This window comes from Lissotriton vulgaris, chromosome 10, assembly GCF_964263255.1.
Source record: "Lissotriton vulgaris chromosome 10, aLisVul1.2, whole genome shotgun sequence".
NCBI lineage: Eukaryota > Metazoa > Chordata > Amphibia > Caudata > Salamandridae > Lissotriton > Lissotriton vulgaris.
Window position 1 is genome coordinate 1,125,717,910 of NC_141698.1, and position 27,943 is coordinate 1,125,745,852.

Consider the following 27,943-nt stretch of genomic DNA (forward strand, 5'->3'; position numbering starts at 1 on the left):
AAACAGCTACATGGTCTACACCACATACGTTTACCAAATACTATTGTGAGGATATTTCAGCACACTAACTGGCTAATGTAGGACGGGCAGATATCAACAAACAACTGCAACATCCACTGATTAGCCACCGCTTTTTGGGGGTGGCACTGCCATACAGTCTACGCTACGTATCTTCAGCCACACATGTCTCAAACGATTATGTTCCTTACCCTGTAAACATGTGTAGATTTACATGTGACCACCCGCCTCTCCAGAAACTTATGGTTGCTGCAGTCCTAATCTATATTTCTCTTGCATGGACATCTCTTTACTTACACTCACTCATATTACATGATCACCCATTTGTGGGGAAACAATCTAACGGAGTTGATGCCCATGCGCACTATTACCAACAAGCTTATGTCTCGAACTTGCAAACATCCGGAACCAACCTAGATGACAGGAGTTTGCAAAGCATATGAATCTACAGCACTATATGTCAAGAACGGATGCTTACAGGCTAAGTAACATAATCCTTTTAGCTTCAAACGGGTTGAATTCTACAATATTTCATTGTGTTTCCATCAACTTAATGTATAAAGAGCAAATCGTGAGCAGTTAGTTTTGTTTTTGTGGATGGGGAGGGTGAACCAGGAGAGTTTGAGACAGTGTTGCAGTGTGACATCGGCCTAGACCCTGTCATTTCCATTTAGGGTCCCAGTACCTGGTGCCTCAACATTATGTTAATGCAGACCCCGCTGTGTGCCCAGGATACGATAATACTTGGAGTCTACCCGGGATATGGTATTTGGGCCCAATTCGTTCTGGAGGGTAAAAATAAAAGTGAAAAGGATTTACTTGAGGTAGCAAACAATGCTAGTTTTCACTATGTATATGAAAGATACATGTATTTTATTCTAAGATTAAAAAACAAACTGTTTATGATGCAAAGATCATTAAAAACTCTACTTTATATTGTTTTCGTCAATTCCCAATGCCTTTACATTGCTTCTCTTTCCAGAGTATAACTGGTTTCAAAACTGCACCAATTTCATTTTGACAATGCTTGTAGCAGTTGGGTTTCTGGTATCCATCAGGTGCGAAGGTTATATAAACCCAAGTTATTATAGGGCTGGAGGAACCACTGGCTGCCTTGATGCAAAGATGTATCCCTAAAGTCGCATCTGCAGGCCTAGCTTTAAATTTAAAGATTCTGGTCCTCTTCACTTTCAAGAGGAAGGATAAGCTTAGCTGGTAAAGTCTTTTGAAGATTACATTTGAAGTCTATTGGGAAGTATAACACTGAGAACTTGAAATTGGTTGAATCTTCATTTTGATGCGGTCTGTTGGCTCTGCCCCACAGTGATGTACTTTGGGGACCATTCCTCTTGATGGTCAGAACGTTGAATCAGAAACCATTTTTTTGTTTTAAACGGTTGATTCCCCGGTGTCATTAAGGCAGATGCCTTTTAGACATTTTAAAAATGTCCAATAAGACCAAAGCTGCCTAAGACATCAAAGATGAAATCACACGCGTGCTAATGTGGTATGATGGAGAGTGCCAAGTCCAGTGTCAAGAATGTTCACTCGACCACTCTGCTGATCTGGGGTGTGAAGGATCGCTCTAGGTCCAAGGTGAAGTATGTTCAGTGGAAAGTTTGCTCTCTTCTTAACCTGCTGTGTGGGTGAACGAGACTGATACAGACAGACTCGGAGGCGACAGTGATCCTGAAAACACACACACAGGTATCTATCATACAGGGAAAGCTCGGCAGAGCTTCAGTTATTTATAGACTTGCCCCGGGATGATAGTTTGTTCGAAGCTATTCTAGGGTCGACCATTCAGCGTTCAAGGAATGCTATGGTTGTCACAGACCTACCCAGAAAGAATCTACCGTGTTTTTGCAGGAAGGGTTACTGAAAAAACTATTGTGCCACAACCTTTTAGCTACAAATGTGTGTCTGGCGCGCTGTCGCATAATCTATTTTATGCGGAATAATTAGCAGTTTTAACAAAAGTAAACATTATTAAAAATCACTGGACAATGCATGCAAGGACACCCCTAAGGAGTTGCAAAAGTGAACAGGTCACTTTCACTTTTTGATTGCTTTGTTCTGGAATTGAAAGGGGTGGAGATTGTGCCCAGCTAAGTGCTCATTCTAAACTGAAGCAGCTATTGCAAGATGTGCAACGTTTTCACGCATCTAAATACTTTCCCTGGGCAGATTTTGCTAGGAAACGTTTGTGAAAGTTTGCATATGGAAAAAAAAGCTTATTGGAAAGAGGGGAAATTTGTAGTGATTGAGAGTGCAAACACCAAGACAGCAGGCTATGCCCCTAGCGTCTGGATACATTCTCGGGTGATCAGTGAGCTATGCAAATCTACTTAAGATAACTTTACATTCCGAGCAGGAAAACATAGAATATAGCGGCAAAAAGCACCGCGAAACAAGCATTTGCAATGCAATAGGTCTCGCATTAGGAAAGTGTGAGCTATTGGTATTGTAAATGACAATTTTATTTAATATGGGTTAGCTTTGGAAATATATAAATTAATAGCATTGTTCTTCACAAAGCCACTGTTCCCTCCGTACTTTGCTATTTTGCACTATTTTAAAGATTACTGCAGTTTGTTCGACAGACTTGATTTTACTAAGTGTGTGGGACTTCCTAGCGCTCCTTGGCGCTCTGTGCTTATTCCCCCCCTCCCTTTGCCTTCCTCCAGCTCTCGGCTGAGTGTTGACGCCGAGGGCTGTGTCCTTCGTTTTTTGGCCGCCATATTGGGTGTGGGTCAGGCTGGTGACGCGCTCTAGCAGCGCTTTAAAAACGGATAGTGATGTCTCCGCGCAGCAGACGCGTACAGCGGATGCGCCGGAGTCGTGCCAGAGTCCTGCCCGTCTGCGCCCGTCCGCGTCTCGGCAGCAGACGGCGCGGCAGGGGGCGTTGGCCCCAGGCTCACTTACACCGCAGCGGATCTATTATCCTTAAGGACTAATATTGACACCTGTCGACATGTTTTTCCTGGCCGCTATAACGGTAAATGCTGCTGTCCTGGCTGTGGGTGGTACCCTAATATTTACCGGGCTTCTGAGGGGTCCCATATACTCCCCATTAACAACTTCAAGTGCCTATTACTTAACCTCCGCTCTCTGCACAGGCACGCCTTAGACATTTTTGAGTTGTTGACATCAGAAAAACCACTATGTCTTATGCTTACGGAAACCTGGCTCAATGAGTCTTCCAACCAGGATATCGCGACAGCTATTCCTCCGGACTATATTCTTTACAGACAGGATAGATCACTGGGTAAGGGTGGAGGGGTTGCACTTGTAGTTCAAAGATCTTTCACTTGTGTAGCCGTACCATCTTTGCCTATTTCTGGTTGCGAATCCCTTGCCTTTTCCATCACCTTGTCCCCTCATCAATCGTTCTCTGGGCTCCTGATTTATAGACCTCCTGGTCTGCGGGGTTCTTTCTTTGATGAGTTTCAATCAGCTATCACCACTCTTTGCTTGAAGGTTGAACACTGTATAGTGCTAGGGGATTTTAACATTCACATGGATGTTGAGTTAGACAGTGATGCAATCAAAATCAATGACATCACCGCCCCTCTAGGTCTAACTCCATACGTGTTGAGTGCGACTCATGATAAGGGTCACACTTTGGATCAAGTGTTTTCCACCATCCCCCTTATCATGACCTGTCCTATCCCTGTTCTCTGGTCTGACCACTCTTTGATCTGTTTTCTAATTCAGGGCAGAAGTAAACCATCCTGTACAAACTCTAACCATCTTAGGCACCCCAGTAGGCCTTACCATAAAGTCACTCCTGAAAGCCTCCCTCAAGCATATCAGGAACATCCCTGCATTCTATCAGGTCATTTGGAGAGTGACCTTGATACGTTACAGAAATGGCTGACGGAGAGGCTAGATGACCTTGCTCCACTTTCTACGCCTCGCTCATCCATCAAGCGTAGCTCGACGCCATGGTTCTCAGTCTCTTGCTCTGGCTCGGCGTAACTGTAAGTTAGCCAAAAGACTCTGGCGAAAGCAATACGATGCGGAAGCCAAGTCCGCCTACAAATCATCTATTAAGTCCTATCACGCCGATATTCTGGAGGCAAAAAAATAACTATTTTTCCAACAGAATCGAGTCAGCATCAAACTCCTGTAAAGAAATCTTCACTATTGTCAAGGAGTTTGTCTCTCCCAAAGCCAGTGCAGTTCAGCACAAGTTCTCTGAACCTTTCGGTAATTGAGCTGGCGAATTTCTTTACTACAAAAATCAAACTGATTCAAGAATCTTTCCCTCCTTCTGACCTCAGCTCAGTTCTCACGGATTTTAATCCTTCATCCTCTTCATCTGAATCCAGTCCTGTCTTATCGGAGTTTCCAGTTCTGTCTACATCTACTTCTCTGGATCTCCTAATCAGGATCAAATCAGGCTCTCCATTGGACCCCTGTCCGGCGACCTTTCTAGCTAGTAATGCCAAGATTTTGAACCCTTTAATAAATCCTGTTCTCAATCTATCTTTGACAAGTGGCACTGTCCCGCCGGCCTGGAAAAAGGCCATGGTTGTTCCACTCTTGAAAAAACCTGGCCTTAATCCGGAAAAGCATGTTAACTACAGACCAATATCTCTCCTACCTAGTTTAGCTAAGATCGTGGAGAAGCACGTCTACTCTGTGCTCTCCTCTGTCCTGGAAGACCATGGTCTACTCCACCCCACCCAGTCAGGCTTCCGCTCCAATCTGAGCACTGAGACCGCTCTCTTGGAAGTAAATGAAGCCATCAAGGAAGCCCTTGACTCAGGTGGAAGAGCTATGCTGGTGATGTTAGATCTGTCGGCGGCATTCGACACCGTCCCCCATGAGGCCCTCCTGAGTAGACTCTATGAGATCGGTCTCAGAGGGACGGTGTTGAGCTGGCTTAGATCCTATCTAGCGGGTCGTCGACAAGTGGTCTGGGCCCCGCCGTACTCTGCCGAGGTACCGCCGATGGAGGTCGGAGTCCCAAAAGGGTCGGTGCTTAGCCCGACCCTTTTTAACATCTTTATGACTCCACTGGCGGAGTCTCTTGGTGCCCAGATCATATCATACGCTGACGACACCCAGCTTCTCTTCACCTGTAAAAAGGGTGCGGAGTTTGACTGGGAGAGCATCCGTGGCTGCCTTGGGGCTGTCTTCGACTGGTTTCAGCGAAGCAGCCTCAAGTGCAACCCTGACAAATCGGAGGTGCTCTTCTTTGGCTGTCAGGTTGACCCGCTTTGGCAGGAATGGTGGCCTGTGAGTATGTCACCTCCATCATCTTCCTCCTCGGTGGACAAAAACCTTGGGGTCAAAATTGATAACACCCTCTCACTGAAATCCCAAATAACAGGTCTCACCGGCACATGCTTCGGTCTGCTAAAAATGCTGCGTAAATTCCTCCCTCTGCTTCCTCTGGTCCACAGGAGGTTGACAGTACAGGCCTTAATTTGTTCTAGGCTCGACTACTCCAATGTCCTCTACCTGGGTCTTCCGGACTACCTCCTGCAAAAACTTCAAGTGGTCCAAAACTCTGCGGCAAAGGCCATTTTTGGCCTCCCCCGCCATGCTAGGGCATAGGAGTTGCTTCTCTCCCTTCACTGGCTTCCTGCCAGGAAGCGGATTGCTTTCAAGGCACTTACGTTGGCCCATAAGGCACTCCACTCGGTCGGGGCCTACTACATTCAGAAACTGCTTTTTTTCTATAAGCCTACTAGATCTCTCAGATCTGAATCTCTTGGCCTGGCAACTGTCCCATCCATTAGGAAAGCCAGGATAGGTGGTCGCTCGTTTAAACATCTCGCCCCTAAACTGTGGAACTCCCTTCCCGTGGATCTTCGCCGCATTTCTAATCTGCTGGCCTTTAGAAAGGCCTTGAAAACTTGGCTTTACAGTCAATAACTGGTTTGTCCCTTATTTCCTCATCTTTCTTTTCAGCTATGGGTCAGAAAGCGCCGGGACACTCCTTGGAGTAGCCGTGCGCTATATAAGACACCCATTAACATTAACAATAGCTTACACTTTCCTAATGCGAGTCCTATTGGCTATGGCAATGCTGGTTGGTAGCATGCAAGGACAGTGCTGTTGTGGGGCTGAGTGATGTGGTGGTGTCCCCGAGTGATGTGGTGTCCCCGAGTGATGTGGTGGTTTCCCCGAGTGATGTCCCCGAGTGATGTGGTGGTGTCCCCGAGTGATGTGGTGGTGTCCCCGAGTGATTAGGTTAGAGAAAGTTAAGAATATTGCATGGGAGAAAGGAACACATACTGTATGAGAAATAGGGAGGTATAGTGTATGGGACATAGGACATCCTAAGAAATGAGGCAACATGTATGAGGCAAATTCAGGGAGACAGTAAAATATTGGAAGGCTGCGCATATAAGAGAAAGAAAGTCTGGTTGAATGGGAGAAGACTACAGACTGTATGGGAGTAAGGAATTTAGGTTGTATGGGATAATGTAGGATAGAGTGCATGTGTTAAAGGGGGATACAGTGTATGCAAAATAAAATATTTGTATGGAAGACAAATAGACTAATGGAGAAAGGAGAACAGATTCGGATAGAAGTTATGACAGAAGGCACGACCTAAAAACTGTTTATGGGAGAACAGAAGGCAGACACTAAGTGAAGGAGTGTGGCTCACTGGTTAGAGGCGGCAGACCCGAGAGCAGAGGACGGCCCGGGACCAGGGTTCGATTCCCGGCGCGGCAGGTTTCTGGACCAGGGTCAGCGGACTCGATAATTCTCTCGCCTCGGTGCCCACTCTGATCAGCGATCACACTCGGCAACTCTGGGCATTAGCTTGCCTCATCTTCACTAACGGCCCCACCAGACCGCCGGGGATGCCTGGTCTCACCCTGGAGATACCCATTAAGGGACCATCTCTCAGGGAAGCCAGGAAGGGTTTTGCAGCGGTCGAAGCGCCTTGGGACCCTACGGGTAAGTAGTGCGCTATATAAATGCCTATACATTTACATTTACACATTTACTAAGGGGAAAGTTACACCCTACTGCATGGAAGAAAGGATGAGAGACCATGAAAGAAGCAACAGTAGACCTTAAGACAGAACAAAAGGCAGTGTGTATCAGGGGACAGGAAATAGAAAGGAGGGATTATGGGAGAAAGGGAGGCAGCGAGCAAGGGTAAAAGTAAGATCGAGCATGAGAGAAAGAAAAGCCGACATGGGAAAAGGGAAAGCAGAGAGCAAGGAAGACGGGAAGGCCGAGTTCATGGGAGATAGTAAGGCAGACAGAATGCAAAAAAGGGAAGGCTGACAGCATGGGAGAAAGGGAAAAAAGCTAGAAAGCATGGGAGAAAGGAAGGCTGAGATCGTGGGTGACAGCAAGGCAGACATGGGAAAAGGAAGGTGAAAGGCATGGGGGAAAGGGAAGCAGAGTGAGAGGGAAAAACGAAGGCAGAGTGCATGGGAAAAATTAAGACGGACAGCAAGAGAGAAAGGAAGGCAGAGATCATGGGAGAAGAAAAGCAGTGTGCATGTGAAACTTTGGTCACAGTGCACAGAAAAGAATGTAAGGTAGACTAGGAGAAAGTAAGCAAACGTTATCACAAAGCAAAGAGCGTATGTCAAAAAAGAAGGCAGCTAATGTGACAAAAGGGAAGGCAAAGAATGGCAGTATGGAAGACGGTGTGTGGGAGGAAACGAAGGAGAACGTAGGAGAAAAGAAAGCAGAGTGAAAAGAAATTAAAGAAAAGTACAGAGCTTAGTAGAATGGAAAACAGAGCACGGAAAAATTAAAGTGAATTAAGAATGTGGGAAATAAAAAGCAGAGAGCTGTGAGAGAAAGGAAAGCAGGTATTGGGAGGGGAAAATTAGAGTGAATGGGGAAAGGAAAGTAACCTATGGAAACAAGGTTGAAAGCGAGAGAGAGGGGAAGAAACAGGGGTAAGGAGAGAGAGAGCTGGATGAAGAATAGACCATGAAAACAAATAAATGAAGGCCCATGAGAGTGATACAAAAGGGGGTGGTGATGGACGGAGCATCTGAATCAATCAAACACTCACACCCAGTCAAAAGATCTGGGTTTAATCCATCACCGTTCTTTAGCCCACTCTGCCACCCCAGTTCAGACATGGCTATATGCAAATCAGTCTGACCCTGTGCCTCATGGGAACAGTCCAGCCGAACTGCCAAGCCATATCTTCTCTGGACCGGAAACAAGCTTCCGAGGACCGGTTTCTGGCAGTACAGAAGACATGGCTTGGCAGTTTGGGCTGGACTGTTCCCATGAGGCACAGGGTCAGACTGATTTGCATATAGCCATGTCGGAACTGGGGTGGCAGAGTGGGCTAATGAACGGTGATGGATTAAACCCAGATCTTTTGACTGGGTGTGAGTGTTTGATTGATTCAGATGCTCCGTCCATCACCCCCCCTTTTGTACCGCTTTTGGCCGCCATAAGTGTGGCAGGGTATGCTCAGACGTGAGTCCCTTGCTCACTTTGCCACTGGATTCAAGCAAGCCGGGCTGAAGACAGCTGGAATGCCAGAAACCGGTCCTTGGAAGCTTGTTTCCGGTCCAGAGAAGACATGGCTTGGCAGTTCGGGCTGGACTGTTCCCATGAGGCACAGGGTCAGACTGATTTGCATATAGCCATGTCTGAACTGGGGTGGCAGAGTGGGCTAAAGAACGGTGATGGATTAAACCCAGATCTTTTGACTGGGTGTGAGTGTTTGATTGATTCAGATGCTCCGTCCATCACCACTCCCTTTAGTACGGCTCATGAGAGTGAGGCCAGCAAGTTCGGGAGCGCATTCCTCTGAAAACTGATGCGGGGTGAGGTGCGGCTTCCTTTGAAGTCTGATGCAGAGGCTCAAACAAATGGTGGTGTGCGAGCAGCTTCCTTTCCAGTCTGATGGGGGGGGGGGGGGGGGGCGAGGGGGAGCAAATGGCAAGCATGCGCTCGGCGCACATGCACTGGCCATAATCCACATTTCAAAGCCCTCTTGGCAGGATTTTCTGGTGCCCCTCTATATCTCTCGCATAGCGATTGCTTACGCAATAGCTAGGCTCGACCTAAAAAATGCACCATGCAGGATTTGTTTCTCATTAGGCATTTTTACAGCACCCTGATACCAGGCAACTCTGAATAAGGGCCTTTTGTAAACATTTACAAATGGTGGAATAGAGGAAAGGCTTTTGCGTACAACAAGAAACAGCCAGCATTAGCAATGTCAATAGGTCTGGCTTATGAATGAAAGGGTCTTCCATGGTAACGGATGGATTTGGGCACTCAATGAGTTATCACGCATATGCTTTATCACTCATCTTGGCACTCAGACATCCATCTATGGATTCTTTTTTGCACGCACCTATTGAGGTCAACCACAATAAAAACCACTCACAAACCCAACAACATAGGTCAGATACATTGAAAGAACATAAGTAGAAAAAAGAAAACATGCTGCCGCCTGAACACGGCAAGGATATCCTTGCAATAACTAAACTAAATATAGCAGTGGATGACTGTCTTGCCGAGGCCTTGTAACCAGTCTATCATTATTTTAAACTCAAAGCAAGGCCACCACGTTTGGCCATTTTGGAACGGTAAAACAATGATACAGTATGGACCGCAGCATTCCATAATAGTCTCCTGGTGTAGAGGAAGCGCCCACATGAGATGTGGCGTGGCGACCTGCAAACGAAGTGAGTCAAACAAGCGCCCCATAAGCACTGCCTGGAGCACTGGCGTATTCTCTTAGGAAACATTAAAATAAAAAACATAACAAGCAAATAAATGAATGGGGAGGTATAAAAGGAAAAACTGGAAATTGAAGGACTAGCCAACCAGCTCCGATGCTAAAGCACATTGATTTTCAGGTGGCTGTGCATGGGATCAGACAATTCTGTTATGTCCAGGGCATGAGAGCCAGTAACTGGTGTGGACTGAACCATTACCCCATGCAGTTTACTTTTAAAGATGAAAGCAGAGTGTAAATAACACTCCGGCTGAACAATGGCAGTATAGAGCTGACCCAAAGGCACTTAATGTATGCAGATGACATACATATAAGTATACACACACAGAGTCGTGGCAAACAGCTGTGAAGAGCATCTAGCAAGAATTATTACAGGGCAAATCTTCTACCCTAGGTTGTCAGGGGCAGTAACAGATGCCAACATCCTTACCTAAAACGGTGATCTGTGACAGTTCATGTAACATAATGCCTATATGTAGGCTTTACAACAGAGAAATAGCAACGTACCCATAACAGCCTATCGACTTTAGCGTATGCTTTTCACAGTCAGCCAGTCCTACTGCATTGATCATAACTTTTCGTAATGAACAGTTCGGACCTATGGCATTGGAAAGATGTTTTCCTAGTGAAGCAATCAGGCCTCTTCCTGTTATTGGCTGGACACCATACCCGACTAAGGCCTCCCGTCCTGAGCTAAGCTTTCCCATAGGCCAACCATCAGGCACACAGGCAGAAAACGACAGTTGGCAAAGCAAAATACTAGCTCTCGTAAGAGGGCCCGTCAAGGGATCTAACTGTGTAAATCTTCTACTCCCATGGTTTGTCAGAGTCGGTAACCAGCACCAATACTCTTGCCTACTAAAGGTGGTCGGTGAGATTCCAGGCAGCAAAATACCAATCTGTAGGCTTTAAACAGAGCGATATCAAGCTACCCTTAAATGCCTGCTGACTTTAACATGTTTTTCACAGTGTCGGACCTACTACTTTTATCGGAACTTTACTATTACAATCAATCCGGCCTATGACCTTAGAATTGGCTTGTCACCATAACCAGCTCAGACCTACTTTGTTTGTCTCAAGCATTCCCACAAGACAACTATCGGGTAATATATATCCAACACAGCGGTGTCAAAACATCACAAAATATCTACTCAAAGCCTAGTGAGGGTTACCATAGTTCAAATAGTCCATCATCACCAAGGTTTGTTTGAGTGGCCACCAACGCCAAAACCCTGTTTACTACGGAAATCTGAGCGATTCCATGGAATAAAAAACGTGCCTTTAGCAAAGTTTAATAACAATCCAACATTAAAAGCCTATTGCCTTAAACACATGCTTTTCACAATAATCAGGTCAGGCCTACTAGCGGATTCATAAGGTTTAATAAGATCAAACCTATGACATCTAGAATGTCTTCTGCAGTGAACTGATAATGCGCATACACTTTGCGTTAGCCATACCGGCTTGTTCAAGTACACATGTAACTGGCAACCATCATGCATACCGTTCGAAAATTACAAATATGTGGAGAGACATACAGCTTAAAAAAAATGTGTCCAACCCCTTTCAAAAAAGTGCGTAACACGAATCATCACAGTGAAACCCTCAGGGTGTGTTTGTCAGAGTGGATGGCCAGTGCCAAAACCCTTGCCTACTACCGTCATATGTGAGATTACAGGTCACAAAATACCCGTCTAGAGCTTGTGACACAATGTGATAACACCCAGCTGTTAAAGGCTTACTGGCTTTAACAAATGCTTTTCACAATCAATAGGCTAGGCCGACTGGCTTTGTCAGAACGTTTCATAATAGGCAGACCAGACCTATGGCATCAGGGACAACTTTTCCCAGGGCCCAATTAGGCCTGTAGCTCGTTACCATAAATAGTCCCGTTCTACAGTTAAAAGTGTAAGCTTTCCTACAAGGAAACCACTAGGAACACAGTCATGAAATTAGAAAGGTAGACAAAATGACAGCTGCCTAACAAAAATACTGTGTCTCCTAAGAGGGCCTAACATGGGCTCTCGGAGCAAACCTTCTATATCTACGGTAGGCTTTAAAATAGCGCAATACCAATTACACTTAAATGCCTATTGACTTTAATAGGTGCTTTTCAAAACAAATGCAAGGCATAGGTCCTTTATCATAATATTTCATACCAAACAGAGCAGAACTGTGGCCTTGATCCCTGGCTCCCCACCATAACCAGCTCAGCCCAGCTGTATGAGCTTTCCACAAGCCAAAAAGTGCAACCCTATCACCTTTGTAGTTGAAGCACACACATTCAACCCAATCAAATCCTGTACTCAGGGGGACCAACATGTGGTGGTGCCCAAGCGCCTCTCTTAGTAGTACTCTAGAAGCTCTTTTTTGTGGATTACATAAGGTCAAGCGACAACTGCACTGTGAAGCCAGACCTAAAAATCCACGTAAATTAAATTAACTTAGCCCTGGGCATCCCATACTGCTATCAAACACAAAATTGTAGTCAGAAGTCTAAAATTAATGACAAAAGGGGAGGGTGCTGGGACTTCAATATATTACTCATGACTGCCCTCCTCCCATCTGTGCTGCTGCCAGAGACAAACAAACACACTCCATTATCTAGTTATCTACGACACTTTAACAGCATTACAACAAGTGTGTGCTGCTGAAAGTTCAAGCTTAGGCAGTTGGATTAATAAAATAATCACAGCTGCATGAAGGAGAAAGCACTTTTTAGGATGAGCCAGGGCAGTGCATGTGCTGCTAGGCATGCTGTATTCACTATATGGGCTTTCAACACGCCCAGCGCTTTTAGATGGCCTTCTGTTCAAAAGGTCTACTCTGGTTAGTGAGTAGAGTCCATCTGTCCCACCTTTGGGTGCTTGGTTCTGCCCCAACAGACATCACCGATTGTTTCTTTTGGTTGGCCAGCTCTGGCCATCTGTTGCTTCCTCGCTCGCACCCCGTCCCTCCCGGAGCTACAGAAAACATATTTTGTTAATGCCACAGTAAGAAAGGCAGTGCACACACGTTGGTTTCGTTTCCTCTCCACCCATCTCGTTATTTCGATCTGCGGCTAGCTCGTTACCAGCATTCCTTTCTGTGGCTAGCTCCTCGTGCAGTGGATCACTTGGTAGTCTCTTTACCAGCATGACCTCTAAGCTCTACGCGGTAGAAGCTGCTTCTTTCTATCCCTCACTCCCTCTCCTTGGGCGCCTGTTCCAAACATGCTCGTCCGCTTCCTTAAAGTGACTTTTAGGGCCACAGCAGCGATGCAGGCTTTAGTGCAAACTCATAATGTTTTAATTATGTATGCTTTCAGGAAGCTTTTCTGAAATTTTAATCCATGTGTGAAGGACAGTGTCTTCTTCCATTTTTTATGAAAAATAAAAAGAGTGTAAACGTTACATTTTAGTGTGGGAATTATACATTCTTATTTGTAAACCAGGTCCTCTGGATGAATGTGATAAACAAGATATAATAGAGTGAGTAAAAGAGTAGTTTCTCCAGGGATTTTCCCCTGACTTATTATTTCAAGAGGCACAGACTTCAGAAACATCTGAACTGTGTTGGCCCCTTAAGGGCTCCCTTAACTCCCCGAGTGCCTCCTAGTGATACCTGTGTAGGGTACATTGGTACCCCACTGCAGAGAAGTTCTGGATGGAAAGTGGTGTTTCCGGGGCCCTGGAGTGCGCAGATATGCTGAATAAATGAGACCTGTAGATATAGGGTTCTTCAGGAGAGAGATTCCGATGCCGGCACTGAGTATCAACTTACCTAGACTACCATATCCGAGCCGTCGCCTCTCCCCCTGGACACTCAAGGATAGTGGGTGATCGGACCGTGTCATTCTCGCCCGTTTCTTTATTGCTCTCTCCCCTCCGCTGCTTTATAAAACTTTAAAAATAAAAAATAATGCCTAAAGCCGCGCGTCCGTTGCTGCTCATGGGACGTGCGGACACCAAGCGGATGCCAGAGCTCGCGTGAAGGGAACCATCGCTCGGTCCGTGTTTCACCCACAGATGGACCTGGGGCTTCATCAGGGCTCAGCCAAAGGTTTCAAGCACAGAACTCCCCTGGGGAAGTCTGCAAAACAGTATGTCTGTCTGTGCAAAGGGAATGGCCATTCCATCTAAAAGACGCCGTCTGCCGTTAGCTGTGCCCACCTCATCTCTATTAAAGCTGGGTGGGCTGGGGATGTTGGTCGTTCGGAAGAGTTGGTTTGGAAAGGCCTGTTGTCGTACCTTCTGAAAGTTGTCCTCGTTTCACATCTCTTCAGTTATTTCACACATTAATTTGCATCCGGCATCAAAATGCATAGTGCCCGAGCCAGTTGTTTGAAGTTTTTTGTGTAGTGAAAGGTACACACCCAGGTCCAATAACACACAGCACGGGTACAGCACGAGAAGCAGCCGCGCAAGCTTCCTTGGCACAAAGAAGAGGTAAGTGCCATGTTGGCACTTTACGCTGCGCTTCTGCTCACGCACACAATGGATACTGTGCAGCAGCAGAACTGACTGTGTGACCCTCTGTCAGTCAGCGCGCTGCACCAGGGAGCCTCAGAGTTCAATCCTGCCAGGTGCAGTAGGGAATAGTGACTTGTTAGTTTAGTGCTACGAGGTCGCAGTCTGAGACAGAAAGCGCTGTGAACATGTACATCATTATTTTAAACGTGCATTACACAGAGTATAAGATAGACAAGTACACAATGCGCAAAAAGGTTTAAGATAAAGTGCTTCGAACATGCAGATTTAAGTAATACCTAGACTGTACATAGTGCATTTTCTTTATAATCGTATTTTAAAAGCACACACTTGACAGCTTAGCCGGTGGCTCCCTTACACACCTTTCAAAATACAAATGAGTCCTCAGAGCTTCAAGGGATTCCACCAATGAAGCCAAGCCCGGCTTCCGAGGGCCCTTGACCTCTGCAGGTTGCGCACAGTCACAGTTCGCTCAGCAGCAGCGCCCTGAAGGCTGTGTCTGCGCCTCCCGCAGGAGACCCCCTCCCTGCCTCGCACTGCGGCTGAAGCAGGCCAACTCGTGCAATTAACCGCCCCGGGGCGGCTGCCTTTTCATACAACATTTCGGGGAACTGTTTTTCTCAAATTGAAAAAGTATGGCATCTCCAGCCCACCCTCTCCCGCGTGAGGCCACATGACCGGCATCCTGAAATGCACAGCTATACGTTCGTGGAAATGCCTCGACGAGTCAGTCAGCGCGTGCTACACCAGGACACTCATTCATCCAAAACTCACTCGCCAGGCGGGCGGGTCGGTGCGCGCTAAGAAACCCCTCGGTTCGAGTCAGTGCGCTCTATGCGCCGACACGCCCACGCGGAGCAAGCGAGCCTGTGTGCTATGCACAAGTACATTCGAGGCACCCGCTCTCGTGGGCGATGCCATGCACGCACACTCGCTCCACGAGAGCGGGCTGGTACCAGACTGAGCGCGGCGCCCTAGTCTGCCATTATCTCTGGCTGCGGGGTCTATTTACAATTCATGTTACCCAGGGCACAAGTCCTAAAAAAAATAAAGAAGTGGCGGGTCTAACCTAATTAATCAGTATACCAGTGGCATCACGGCGCGTGACATCACAAGAAGTGACATCACATCTAGCCCTCCACACAGGGCTTTAAGTGGGATGAAAAAACTGGGGGGGTCTCTCGAAGGGGCGTGGCCAGTGTAATTAGGGGCGTGGCTTTAAAATACTTTCGCTAAAAATCTGTTTATCATCATAGTGTGCCGCTTGACTTGTATTTTGCTGTTTCTGTCATTGCATCCAGATATGTGATACAACAAGTAACATCATACCTACAACAAGTAAGGACTATTGGCTTTGTCAATGGTTATTAGTTGCATAAGATAAATAAGCTGCAACTAACTATGGCTCGTTACATATAATATTGAAAAAGCTTAAGCTTAAAGCCCTGGTGAACCTACCACAATTTTGCTGCTCTTGCGTTTCAGAAAGAGAAGGGAAATCCAGAAAGAAAATGACTCTTTAAAGGATTTCCTTTCCCCCCACAACGCTCACCTGGCATGACGTCATGCCGTAACTTCTCCACTAGTGAGAAGTGAGCAGTGTGGGCAGCGCACATCCATGTGCTTGCTGTCTCGAAATGGGTCTCTTTCAGGCTGTTTTGCGCCCTGGCGCTTTTTTCCAGACTGCAGTGACAGCAAACTGGTGTCTCTGCAGTCCGGAAAAAACCGGACCACCTGTGCCAGGGCTCAAAACAGAGCCCAATAGAGACCCGTTTCGAGGCCCCCTTTAAAAAACTGCCGGTGCTCAGACCCCTTGAGACCCGGCCCACTTAAAGCCCTGCCTCCACATATATGTTTAACATGTCTCATGAGTATACTTGCAAACTCTCCTGATTGAGGCAGAAGATTCACTCTTGTGTGCGCTTCACATTCACCAATGATGCCTTTTGTCTGTGTAAAGCTTCCTCTACCCATAGTGCTTTAAAAGAAAACAGTGATATTTAAATTACTACAAAGCCTCCTCGGGGGTAGTAAGCGCTATATCAATGCTATTTACGTTGTGCAAATATTGGGAAAAATCAACACCTCTGACATTCTTACAGTGCATGCATATCTCCTAAACAGAGACTGAACAAAGTGACAAGCTGCCTCAAGGATGTGTGAAGTGCTACCAAGGTGTGAGCCTTTCTTTCCCTCTGCTGCATGTGATTCTAGGTGTGCGGCTCCTGACTGCTCCCAGCCAGGAGACTAGAGGAGGCCCGATGACCCCTCAGATGGGGCCTTTGTTATATAGTCCCATCCGTCCCGCCTGCACCTTGTTGCGATGGAAAGCAGACAAGCCGTGCAGGCGCTGCTGAAACCGAGGGTCCCGATGTTAGCAAATTACACCAGGACGAATTCAGCATCTGTATCAGTGGGGCCCAACTTCTTGGCAGGGTGGAGGACGGCGTCCACCCTGTGAAAAAAAAGTAGGTGGACGCCGTCCACCCACGTGTGTCCCCGTCTCCTGCCCCGATGTTACTCCAAAGTCCACCACGCAGGCGAGAGCCATGCAGTGTGTGTTCGTGGGAAAGACCCTTAAGTACCGCCGCTTAGCGGACTCTTCTGAGCGCTGGAGCAGGCAGTGAAGCGCACCCACTGAGTGTAACAAGGCTGGGTCGTGCCCCACAACCCAGGGATGCAGCGCAATGAGGGGGGTCACGGGTCCAGACGGGGCACCCAACTTCTCCGGTACAGAGGGTGCCCGCGGGGGTCACCGCGGCCACGAATCCCTAGCAATCATGGGGAAGCTCTGGCCCCGGGTCCATGCGGGGCCCCGTGTCTCCACCCAGGGCTACGAGGGGTCACCGCGGCCCTGACCTGGTGTCCAGACATCCTCACCACTAATCCAGGACAGTGATGGGGGGCCTCTGGGTCCATGCGGGGTCCCGCGTCTCTCCACCAGGGGCTACGAGGGGTCACCGCGGCCCCTGACTCGGAGCCCAGATGCCCGGCGCACTGATGGGGACCCATGAACAGGGCACCAGGGTCTCACATCACGCCCGACAGTGGTCCTGTCGCACGTGAGGTGTTCGGAGTATGGATCAGGGGTCGTGCCCTAGGAGCTTGGGATACCGTACTTTGTGCGTGCGCGTGTGTGTGTGGGGGGGGGGGGGGGGGGCAGAAGGACTCCGACACCCAGCTGTCTTTCAACGCCTGACAGCCTCGCCACCACCTCCTGCGGACCCCCATGTGACCCCGCAACTCCTGCTCAACGACAAGTCCAGAGAACCCCTCTAATTGCTGCTTGTAACCCCTCCCCCCCCGCCAAGATGCCCCTCTGGCTGAACCCCCCCCCCCTGCTTCTAACTCCACTGAGACCCCCACATCTGCCGACTCTTGCAGATACACCAACTTCAGCGCACCCCAAACTTTTACCGACTTCTGGCTCTCAGGCACCCCTGGGTCTCTTGCGAATACCAGTGCACCATCTCCCCCGGTCGAACCCAACCCCCAGCTCTGCCACTTCACTCACTCGTGCCAGTGTCCACCTTCTGCGGTCCCCAGGGGCCTGGCGTGTATGACCCCCGACTCAGACATTCATTTCCATCGACGGCCCCTAAACATCCACTGAACCCCGTAGTCGACAGCCCCCCTCCTTTCACTGCCCCCTCTCTCCCCTAGTTCGGAGTCATTAACTTCCACTGAATCCGCAACAACCCCCGTCATGCGCCCATCTTGCTGAGCCCACGTCCCTCCAAGATCCACTCCGCCTCCCAGAGACGGGGCTCGGAGTAAATCGCCCTGGCCGGATGGATGGATTTGGGGTATGATCTGGCGGGCGGCCAGAGCTGGGGGTCAGTCGGAGCCGCGGCCTCATCAGCCGCACACGGATTACACCCCCGCAGCCGGGGGAGGGGGGGTCTTTACCTCAGATGCGCTCAGTCCGGACTCCCGGCGCCGCTCCTGCCCTCCGGGGCTGCGATGGCGCAGGCTGTGGTCCCTGCAGGACCTGCGCTCTCCTCCACCTCTCGGCGCCTGCCTCCAGGACCACCTCTCGGCGCCTGCCTCCGGACCTCCTCCACCTCTATCGCTCCTCCTCCTCCACCTCTCAGGCCCTCCCTCCACCTCTCGGTCTCTCCTCTCCTCCACCTCTATCGCTCCTCCTCCACCTCTCAGGCCCTCCCTCCACCTCTCGGTCTCTCCTCCTCCTCCTCCTCCACCTCTATCGCTCCTCCTCCACCTCTCAGGCCCTCCCTCCACCTCTCGGTCTCTCCTCTCCTCCACCTCTGTCGCCCCTCCTCTTCCACCTCTCAGGCCCTCCCTCCACCTCTCGGTCTCTCCTCTCCTCCACCTCTATCGCTCCTCCTCCACCTCTCAGGCCCTCCCTCCACCTCTCGGTCTCTCCTCTCCTCCACCTCTATCGCTCCTCCTCCTCCACCTCTCGGTCTCTCCTCTCCTCCACCTCTATCGCTCCTCCTCCTCCACCTCTCGGTCTCTCCTCTCCTCCACCTCTATCGCCCCTCCTCCTCCTCCACCTCTATCGCTCCTCTTCCTCCACCTCTCGGTCTCTCAAGGACCGCCTCTCCGGCCCTCCCTCCAGGACCTCCTCCACCTCTCGGTCCCTCCTCTCCCTCCACCTCTCGGTCTCTCCAGGACCGCCTCTCGGGTCCTCCCTCCAGGACCTCCTCTCCTCCTCCACCTCTCGGTCCCTCCTCTCCTCCTCCTCTGTCGCAGGCTACGTAGTGATGACTGGAGCCTCACGCGCTCCTCTCCTCTCCCCGCACAGCCTCCCTCCTCTCCCCCATCCCCTCCACTCTCGAGGACTCGTCTACATTATTTTGTTATTGCCGGAAAGGCAGCACCCCCCCCCCCCCCCCCCCCCCCCACCGCCTAACACACACACACACACACACACATCCTCTGACGTCACTCCGCGCAGCCGCCCACAGGCACATGATTACCGCACGGGTGGGGGTCAGATGGGGAGAAACTCGCGAATGAGGGGCTGTGAGTGACACGGAGTCGAGGGGGTGGAGGATTCGGCGATGGGGGGCTGTTACATTGGTGTGGTGACGCAGGTCACCTGGGGGGCAGAGGACAGTCTGAGCCGCAGGTTTAAGCCTTTACTAAAAATGACAGACAGGTGAGACAAAGTTAGCTATGCTGGGCCCAAGACCCCGAGCGGTCTCGCCCCTTTTATTTATACCCTTGGGCGAACCCGCCCTCGGGGTGGGTGTGTGTGTGTGTGCGTGTGTGTTGCGTGTGTGGACGGGCCGGGTGACTCCGTCATTACATCCCTCCAATCTTTCGGATGCGTAGCCTCGCCTCCGGGGAGGACTCCGATCTTACGCGCACAAAATGCAAAGTCTTTCAGTCTCTGGCTTGGAGTCGGATTCGGTTGTAGGCCATACTTCTGGCTCCGGGTGTTCTTGCTTGCTTCCGCCTCTGCCGGGTCCTCCGCGGGGATGGTCTCACACTCCGCGGGACCCTTCCTGGTTGCTGTCGCTTCCGGTTCTCCTCATTGTTGCATTTGTGGTTCCTTCTGTTGGCTCGCTGAGGACTCTGTAGAGGTCACTTATTCTCCCCACCCTTACTCTTCGGTCGGTGGGCCGGCAGCCTCCCGATCCCTGGGAACTCTCTTGAAACAGGATGTATTTTGTGTGACCACTCGGGTGCCTCTCCTGACTGACACCATGGTTCCTTGGGTGTTGATCACTTCCCACACCTCCGGCTCGTATGCGGTGTAATACTTTCAGTTTGGGTGGCAATCCTTCATTATTACTCTGTCTACAACTACAATGTTCATGGGTTGAGTCCTCCGGGCCTGACTCGCTTTGTCATTAGACTGCTTCCTTCTTCGTTGTGCGGCAGTCTGATCGAGTTACGGGGGACTCCAGGACGGGTGAGCCGGTACACAATCTCTGGGGGTTCTTCGGAACAGCAGGTGTGCCGTGGCGCACCGGGTGGTGCAATGTTGAGTTTGGCGATATGCACTGAGGAATTGTGAGAGGCATTGTTCGGCATCGTCTCCTTTCTCTACCCCGATGTGAAGTGCCCGGTTCAAAGTTCGCATGAACCTCTCCACCTCTCCATTTGCCTGTGGCCACTGCGGGGTAATCTTCCTGTGCTTGATGCCACGGGAGGCTAGATAGACCTGGAAGTCTCGGCCTTGGAAGGGTGGTCCATTGTCTGACCGGATTTCTTCGGGCAGACCCATCATCGCAAATGTGCGATCCAGTACAGCTTGGACGTGGGTGAACGCCGTCGAGGGCGCTACTTCCACTACAGGAAATCGTGAGTGAGAGTCGATGAGCACCAGGGTGTTCCGTCCATCTGGGAATAATCCAAAGTCAATGCTCAGTTTGGACCAATGGGCCCGGACATGGGTCTTCGATGATTACGGGGTGTGGCACTGGGTCTCCGCTCGTGATGTTGCATGAGTGACAGTTCCGCACCACCTCCTCCACCATGGCATCCATCCCTGGGAACCACACTTTGCTTCGGAGTCTGGCTTTGGTTTTGGATGCACCTTGGTGGCCCTGATGCGCCAGGCGGATCACTTCGTCCTGCAAGCTAGTCGGGATCACGAGGGAGGTTCCTCGAAGTATCACCCCATGAGGGCCTTCGCTGAGTTCACTCTGGGCTTTCCATACTTGCTGTCGAAAACATTGTTCTCTTGCTGTGAGGGAGCTGACGCCATCCAGGAAGTGTCTCCAGTTCCGGTTGCTCAGCTTGCTTTTTACTCTCGTGAGGCATTCATCGGACTCTGTGGCCTTCCCTACGTCTTCCAGCGTGAGAGCGACAGGACAGGCTTCCTGTGAGATCATCTGCACGAACTCTTCGACATCGTCGACATCAGACTGTGTGAGGGATGGTATGGGCACGGCCGGATGCCGCGACAGGAAATCAGCCTGATTGTGGGCCCCTGGTCGGAAGTGTGCCTCGAAGTGGTACGTCTGCAGCTGGACCGCCCATCTTCCGATCCGGGGAGGTGCAAGCCTGGCAGTTCCAGCGAACAGTTTAACGAGGGGCTTGTGATCCGTGATCACCCGAAACTCGTGGCCATAGAGGTACAGATGAAAGTGTTGACACACCCATTCTATGTCCAGTGGCTCTCGCTCTATTTGAGCGTACCGCATTTCTGTGGCAGTCAGCGCCCGACTGGCGTATGCGGTGGGTACCCAGTCTCTCGCTTCCATTTCCTGCATGAGGACGGCTCTTAGGCCGACGGGGCTAGCGTCCACCACGACCTCCGTGCGTCTGTTCGGGCGAAAGTATGCCATTACCCGATCGTCGATGAGGGCATCTTTGGCCGCCTGAAATGCTGTGTCTTCCGTAGCTGACCACGTCCATGGCTGTCCTGCCTTAGTTAGGACCTGGAGTGGTTCTGAGATGGATGCGAGGTTGGGAATGAACCTGCCACAGTATGTGGCCATCTCCAAGAAGCTTCAGACTTCCATGGCAGTCGTCGGTCTTGGTGCTGACCGGATGGCCTCCGCCTTTCTTGGGTCAACACGCAAACCATCCCTGGAGAAGATGTAACCGAAGAAGTCCACCGACTCCTGGTAGAAGGAGCACTTCGCCTTGAGCAGGGTAAGTCCGTTGTCCGCCAGAAGTTGCAGGGTGGCCCTGAGGTATGTATGGTGGTCCTCGAGGGTCTTGGAGAATACGAGTATGTCGTAGCTTAAGTTGATTACCCCAGACAGTCCGGAGATCGTCTCCCTTATGGCGTTTTGGAACACCTCCGCTGCAGAGGAGATGCCAAAACGTAGCCTTTTGTATCGACGTAGGCCGACGTATGTCGAAAACGTAGTGATGTTGCGGCTGTCAGGGTGGAGCTCCAGTTGGTGGTATCCTGCATTGAGGTCAAACTTGCTGAACCATCTGGCACCGCTTAAGTCCGCGACGTTGTCATCCATCATAGGTGTGAGATGACGCTCACGTTTCACGGCCTTGTTCGGTAGGCGCATGTCGAAGCACAGTCAAATGGCTCCTGGTTGTTTTGGGGCGACGACGAGGGGCGAGACCCACGGGGTTGGGCCCGACACTTTTTCAATGACCCCAAGTCTTCAAGCTTTTGGAGTTCGTCTTCCACCTGCGGCCGCAGGTGGAACGGTACCCTTCTGTGCCTTAACGCCATGGGCCTGACCGTGTGGTCTACATGTAGCTTGAAAGTCTTCCCCTTGAGGCAGCCCAAGCCCTGAAACAGCATAGGGAAGTCCTAGAGCATTTCTCGTGCGTGTAACTCGTGTACCTGATTGGCGAAGAACACCAGCTCTAAGTCTTCTGGTGTGTTGCAGGAGAGGAGGGTCCCTCTCCTCCCCTCCATGACATGGAATCTCGTTTTCAGGCTCTGACCATTGCTGGCGACTTCCACCTCCATGACTCCTCACAAAGGGAGTGGTTCATCGCTGTCGTATGTGTATATTTTCGCTCTGGACGGTTGGAGTGGCGGGCGAGGCGTCAGCTTCTCATATTGGATGCTGTCCATCACATTGACCGACGCCCTCGTTTTTATCAGGGCATGTACCGGGGAACCTGCTACGGTGATGTCACACATTGGTGGTGGCTGTCTTCTGGAACCTTTCCTGCCAACGAATGACACGAAGAACACATCGTCATCATCCCTTTCGAGGTCGAAGTTTGATCGTGAGGTGTCGCTGCAGGGACCTGGATCCTCTAACGTCAGTTGTCGCACTCCATGTGGAGAAGTGTGGCTCAATGATTAGAGCGGCAGCAGGGGTGGGGGAATCATATCGCCCGACGCCCGAACCATGTTGATGTTTATGATGGGCAAGAAGATTTAATGTCTTGTTTGTCCGAGGGACAAGTAGACATTAAATTGGGTAAATAATAAATATCGGCGCTGGGGGCACTCTGGGGCGCACAGACACTCAGAGAAGTTTCAGGCCTGTGATCGTCATGAGCATCGGATTGCGCTCCCCTCCCCTGCTTTGGAATCATGTTACCAGGCACAGGAACAATCTGTGCCCCTGCCTCTTTTAAACATGAATTGAGCGCTGCCAGCAACTCAGCATTTCAGCACGTGAGTTAACCCCAGAGGGGCCTGAGATACCAGCTGCTGCAATCGGGTGTCTTCCCGTCGTCACTTCTAATAATCTGTGCTTTGACGAGAGCACCTAGACACAGCCCTGCAAGAGACTGAACAGTGAGTATCGGATACCGGTGGTGAGGCCCGGGATTGTAACAATGTTAACTGTGAGGCTGCATGGTCCCGAGGCAGGTGGGTGTCTACTGTGAGCCTTCATGAGTGTGTTGCATCCGTCTGTTCTGACAGAGGTGTATGCGCGCCACTTGTCAGTGTGAGAGACTTTGTGTGTCCCTTCTTGGTTTGTGAACTGTGACTCATTTGGCTTGTTTTTCAGGAAACACTGTCAGGTGAACTGGGAGGTTAACTCGTTTCGTCAGGATCGCAAATCGCCTGAAGAGCAATTCAGGATTATACCTTTTTTTCAGAACGCAGTTAACAATTTTGACACTGGACTACATACCTTGCCAGTGAAACTGAAGTCTGTATCAAAAGGAAGTTTGCGGTCTTTATGGTTGTGTGGGCGACTGTGCATGTATTTTGGGATAGTTTAAGATGAGTGGGTCTGTGTATGAAGAATTGGTGATGTCTAGAGTGTATTTTTATTATTAGACGGGGTCCTGGGTGATATTAAATTACGACTATTGGTTATCTCAGTCTGGGGGTGGGCTTAGGGGCACTCTGCAGAAGAAAAAAATAGAATGCCTGTGCATTTCCGAAGGTCATGAAATACAGGGCATCTCATTGCCTCAGAAAAGCTGCACATGAAGGAGCAGGAAAACATCGTTTCAATGCATCACACTTTCAGCATTCACTAGTAAGAGGCTTGGGTGAGGGAGGAGAGGGGTTTTCATTCTTGTCATTTCGCCCTCTGCCCTTTGCAATTTGATCCGGTGCCGTCCTCATTCTAGGAATCTGATGTAGGTTCCTGTATTTTTTTGTTTTCTCCTTCGCATAACTCTGTGTGGCCCTGTGCTCCGATCTGGCCCCCTCTGCACCCTCTACATTGCCTGCTGAATGTGTGTAAAGGATATATGACAGGCTCCATGTTGTGCTCAAACACGAAAGTCACTTTTCACAGGGCCTACACTTCCCAGCCGTCTCTCTGACTCTGCTCTAAAGCAGCCAGGGCATGCATTCTGGTTTCACTTAAACTGCATGTCCCTGCTAACCTTGTGCATCAGACACTGGCAGTATCTGAAATGCAAGTTCAGATGTAGAGCCACTCTTTATCTAGTGCTGCAGCAGAGTTTGCTTCTGCACCAATTAAAACAAATATGCAGTTGATGCGCACATATGCAAGGATTTTTCGGCCAGTTCCTAATGACTTTGTCTTCCTCTCAACTGAAAAGAAACACTATGCTCTGAACCTGGGCCCTTTGGACTTTAGAATGTAGTAGCTGATTAAGAGCTGGGCTAGTGGTGGGATGGTAGGAACAATTCTATGGCGTGTGCAAGAAGAACACGCCAGTAGGATAGCACAGCCTATGAGTGCACCTGCTGCATAATTCTTGTGCTATGCACTCTTAAGTGCAGGTCGAAGAACCTGTACACCCCATCACTTATCCTTCACAATGTAGAACAGAGCACCTACAGGAATGGGAATACAGGGTGCATGAGCAAGAAAAATAGCTCAGTGAGTTCACACACCTGCTGCCACCAGAATTGTAATTGCTTAGTTCACACCCGCACTCTAGCATGGTGCTCCAACATTCCTAATGTCTTCTTCCTCTGCCTTTGTCTGGAAATATGGGATGTGATCTGGTTGCAGTTGCACTCCAGCTAAAGGCTCACTCCCAAAGTGTGTTTGTCAGTTATTAAAACCTAACTGGTTCCTAGATTACTATGGATTTACATTTTAGCAATCTACCCCCAAACCGTTTCTGGCTAAAGATGTACCCTGTGTGAAAAAAAAAAACAGTAGCACCTTTGTGTGTTTTTGTATTTGATTATTATCTATAATGAAGGGTGGGGCAATTACTGGAGGGTCTTTTGCCTGCAACCATTAGCAGTAGGTGCTGTATACATTGCTTTATGTTGCAGTTATTAATTAGGGGTGTTAACTTTATTTGCTATCAGTGCAAGGTGTGCGTTTCCATCTTGCCTGAAGTGTTGGGTAGGTTCATGTTGAGAGGAGTTGTAGATTTTCCTTAATTGCTAAAGAATCCAATGCACTATACATGATGGGTTGTGTGTATTTGAATACCTTTACACCTCTTACGGCTAGGAAGCAGGGAGAGATGGGCTTTGTCATGTTGGCATTTGTGCAATGTGTTGGTCCATGCCCTAAGTATGGTTTTGGTGTACCCCCTGCTCCCTTCCTCTTACAACCTTTTTTGGTCCTTTAGGGAAATATGAGATCGAGTCCGTCTGCAAAAGGGGTTAGATGATGGTCAGAGACCACAATAACAGAGAGAACATAAAAACTAGTAGTGGCACTTTTGGATATTTGTTCAGCTGAACAGTTAATATTGGAATTAGACATCCTGGTAGTTGAAGTATAAATAATCTTAATTCGTCAAATTTTCCTTGAATATCCATCAGACCAGGAAAGGGTTTCCAACTCTACTGTGATTGAGCCCAGGTGTCCTTGCTAGGTGTGACGTGGAATGCTGAGTCTGTCTAGTGACTCACTACCCCTCCATCACAATGATCCTTAGCCCTCCACTTCTAGATGGACTGTTGGCTGTCCTTCCCTTTGCCGTGAGAAGGAAATTATGTTTTATTTGCTGCTACGTAAATGTGTGTGTGTGTGATATGTTCTACATAACTTTTATTCTGAGTTAGACAAACTTCCACATCCACTGAAGAGTTGCCTCTCCATATCAGTGAAGCCTTCGCTGCTGCTTCCACCATTACTACACCAGTACTGTGCAAGAGAACCTTGCACTCATACTCCCAGTTTTGTATATGATACTTGTGTGGGGGAAGAATGTGCAGATGTTGCCTTGCATATACCATAACATAACCACCTTACACCTGCCCGGGATTGTAAAAGGAGAAATTGATTTAACTTCCCCATTAAAAGTATAGAAACTCTGACAAGAATCGTGGATACGGTCTAAGTGAACCACAGTACCTCTGATACATGATTTTGCTGCTCCATGATGAGTTGATAAACTTGGCCAAGAAGTGCAGTTATTCCCATCCACACATGTTTATCAGAACATCTCTTGTGTATTTTTGAAGCAGGAGAACTATGAGTTGGCCATATGAAGACAAAACCTTTTCTGTCCTACAGGTTCATATTCTGACACAGTCGTCCCCAAAGACAGCAATAAATGTAGTCAATTACCAGTCTACACTCTGCCTTTAGATATAATTTCTTTACATATGAAATTCTGTCACAGACAAACCTGCTGATACGTGGGTGCAGTGCACAATGACATCTTCACACATGCTGTACAACTAGCCAGTTCATCATTTGCATATAAGTGTGCATCACCATTCACTGCATAATTGAACTGGCATTTGAAATATGTATTGCAGATATGTTGCACTGATTGCAGTGCAGGCTCTCTCTGTGCAGACCTAGCTTAGTGATTTATACAGTAGGTAGGGCAAGCAGATATTTACAGAGGGCAAGTAGATTTGTGTAACATTTTGTCCTTGGCCAAGTAGATTTTTAAAATAATTCCACACCCCTGCGGCAGACCCTGATGCAGAGGTCTAGCCCGGGACTAGGGTTCAATTCCCCGCCTCGGCGGGTCTTGGGCTCAAAATTCCACGGACCTGATAATTCTCGCCTCAGTGCCTATTCCAATCATGGAGTCCCACTCTGCAACTCTGGGCAATAGCTTGCTTAATCTCCAAAACGGCCCCCACAACGCTAAGGATACCTGGCCCCCACCTTGGGGGTGCCCAGGAGTGGACGCCTCACAGGGAAAGCCAGGATGGGTTCCACAGCGGTATTCGTACAAGCGCCTTGAGACCCTTGCGGGTGAGTTGTGCGCTATACAAGTATCAATTTACATTTACAAGTCCGCGCAGGCTTGGGGCATTCTGCCGCCCACCACTGCTTCGGCAAACTTTTGCGAAGTGATTGGGCTTGCCGCATTGTGAGCACGTTTTTCCTCTCGCAAGCCATTTTCCGCTCTGGGGATGATCCATGCTGCAGTTGTCGCACATTGATGTCTGCGGAGCCCTTGCTCCTCCTCTGTGCTGTTGAGGCCGTCTGCAGATCACCTCTACCTTTTCTTCCATGATTACGGGAGTCCGTGGTGTCACCGAAGGACGATTCAGGGCCGCTTCCATCTCGTCAGCCCAGGCGTTGGACAATTCATGAGACCTGGCAAAGACCAGAGAGGAGAGCAATTTATAAGCGAAATGAGATGACGAAACAGACTAAGTCTAAATTTTGGCAGTTGGAAGACGAAAAGCTTAATGGTGGAAATGTTAATGTTGCAATTCACATAGATAAACCTGTTAGTAGAAAATTTTGTATAAGGAGAGATAATACCCAATTTGATAACTACTTCGTCGGTGCAAGTCAATGTGAAGATACCTATCTTATTGTAGGGGGTTGGGGATTTAAAGGAGGCAAAGATCCAACTTTTCCAGGAATTTATTTCATTTGTGGGGATAAAGCTTATTACAGGCTTCCTGATCACCGGTAGGGGACATGTTTTGTAGGTTTAGTTTTTCCAAAATGTTTTCATGTAGATAGAAATGCAAAGGGTTTATTTGAAATTGGTAATCACCTGAGTAGTTTTAGAAGAGAAA

The 27,943-nt window shown here is 49.1% G+C and overlaps 1 protein-coding gene across 1 annotated transcript in view; it reads right to left on the minus strand.

Moving 5' to 3' along the window:
* The window catches only part of LOC147689433 (BTB/POZ domain-containing protein KCTD12-like), a 139,836-nt gene extending 121,599 nt beyond the window's left edge, over positions 1-18,237 (minus strand). The window contains exon 1 of the mRNA XM_086942207.1: positions 18,100-18,237. The gene's annotated coding sequence lies outside the window, so the exon portion shown is untranslated. The remainder of the gene's footprint in view (positions 1-18,099) is intronic.
* Positions 18,238-27,943: the final 9,706 nt, after the last annotated feature.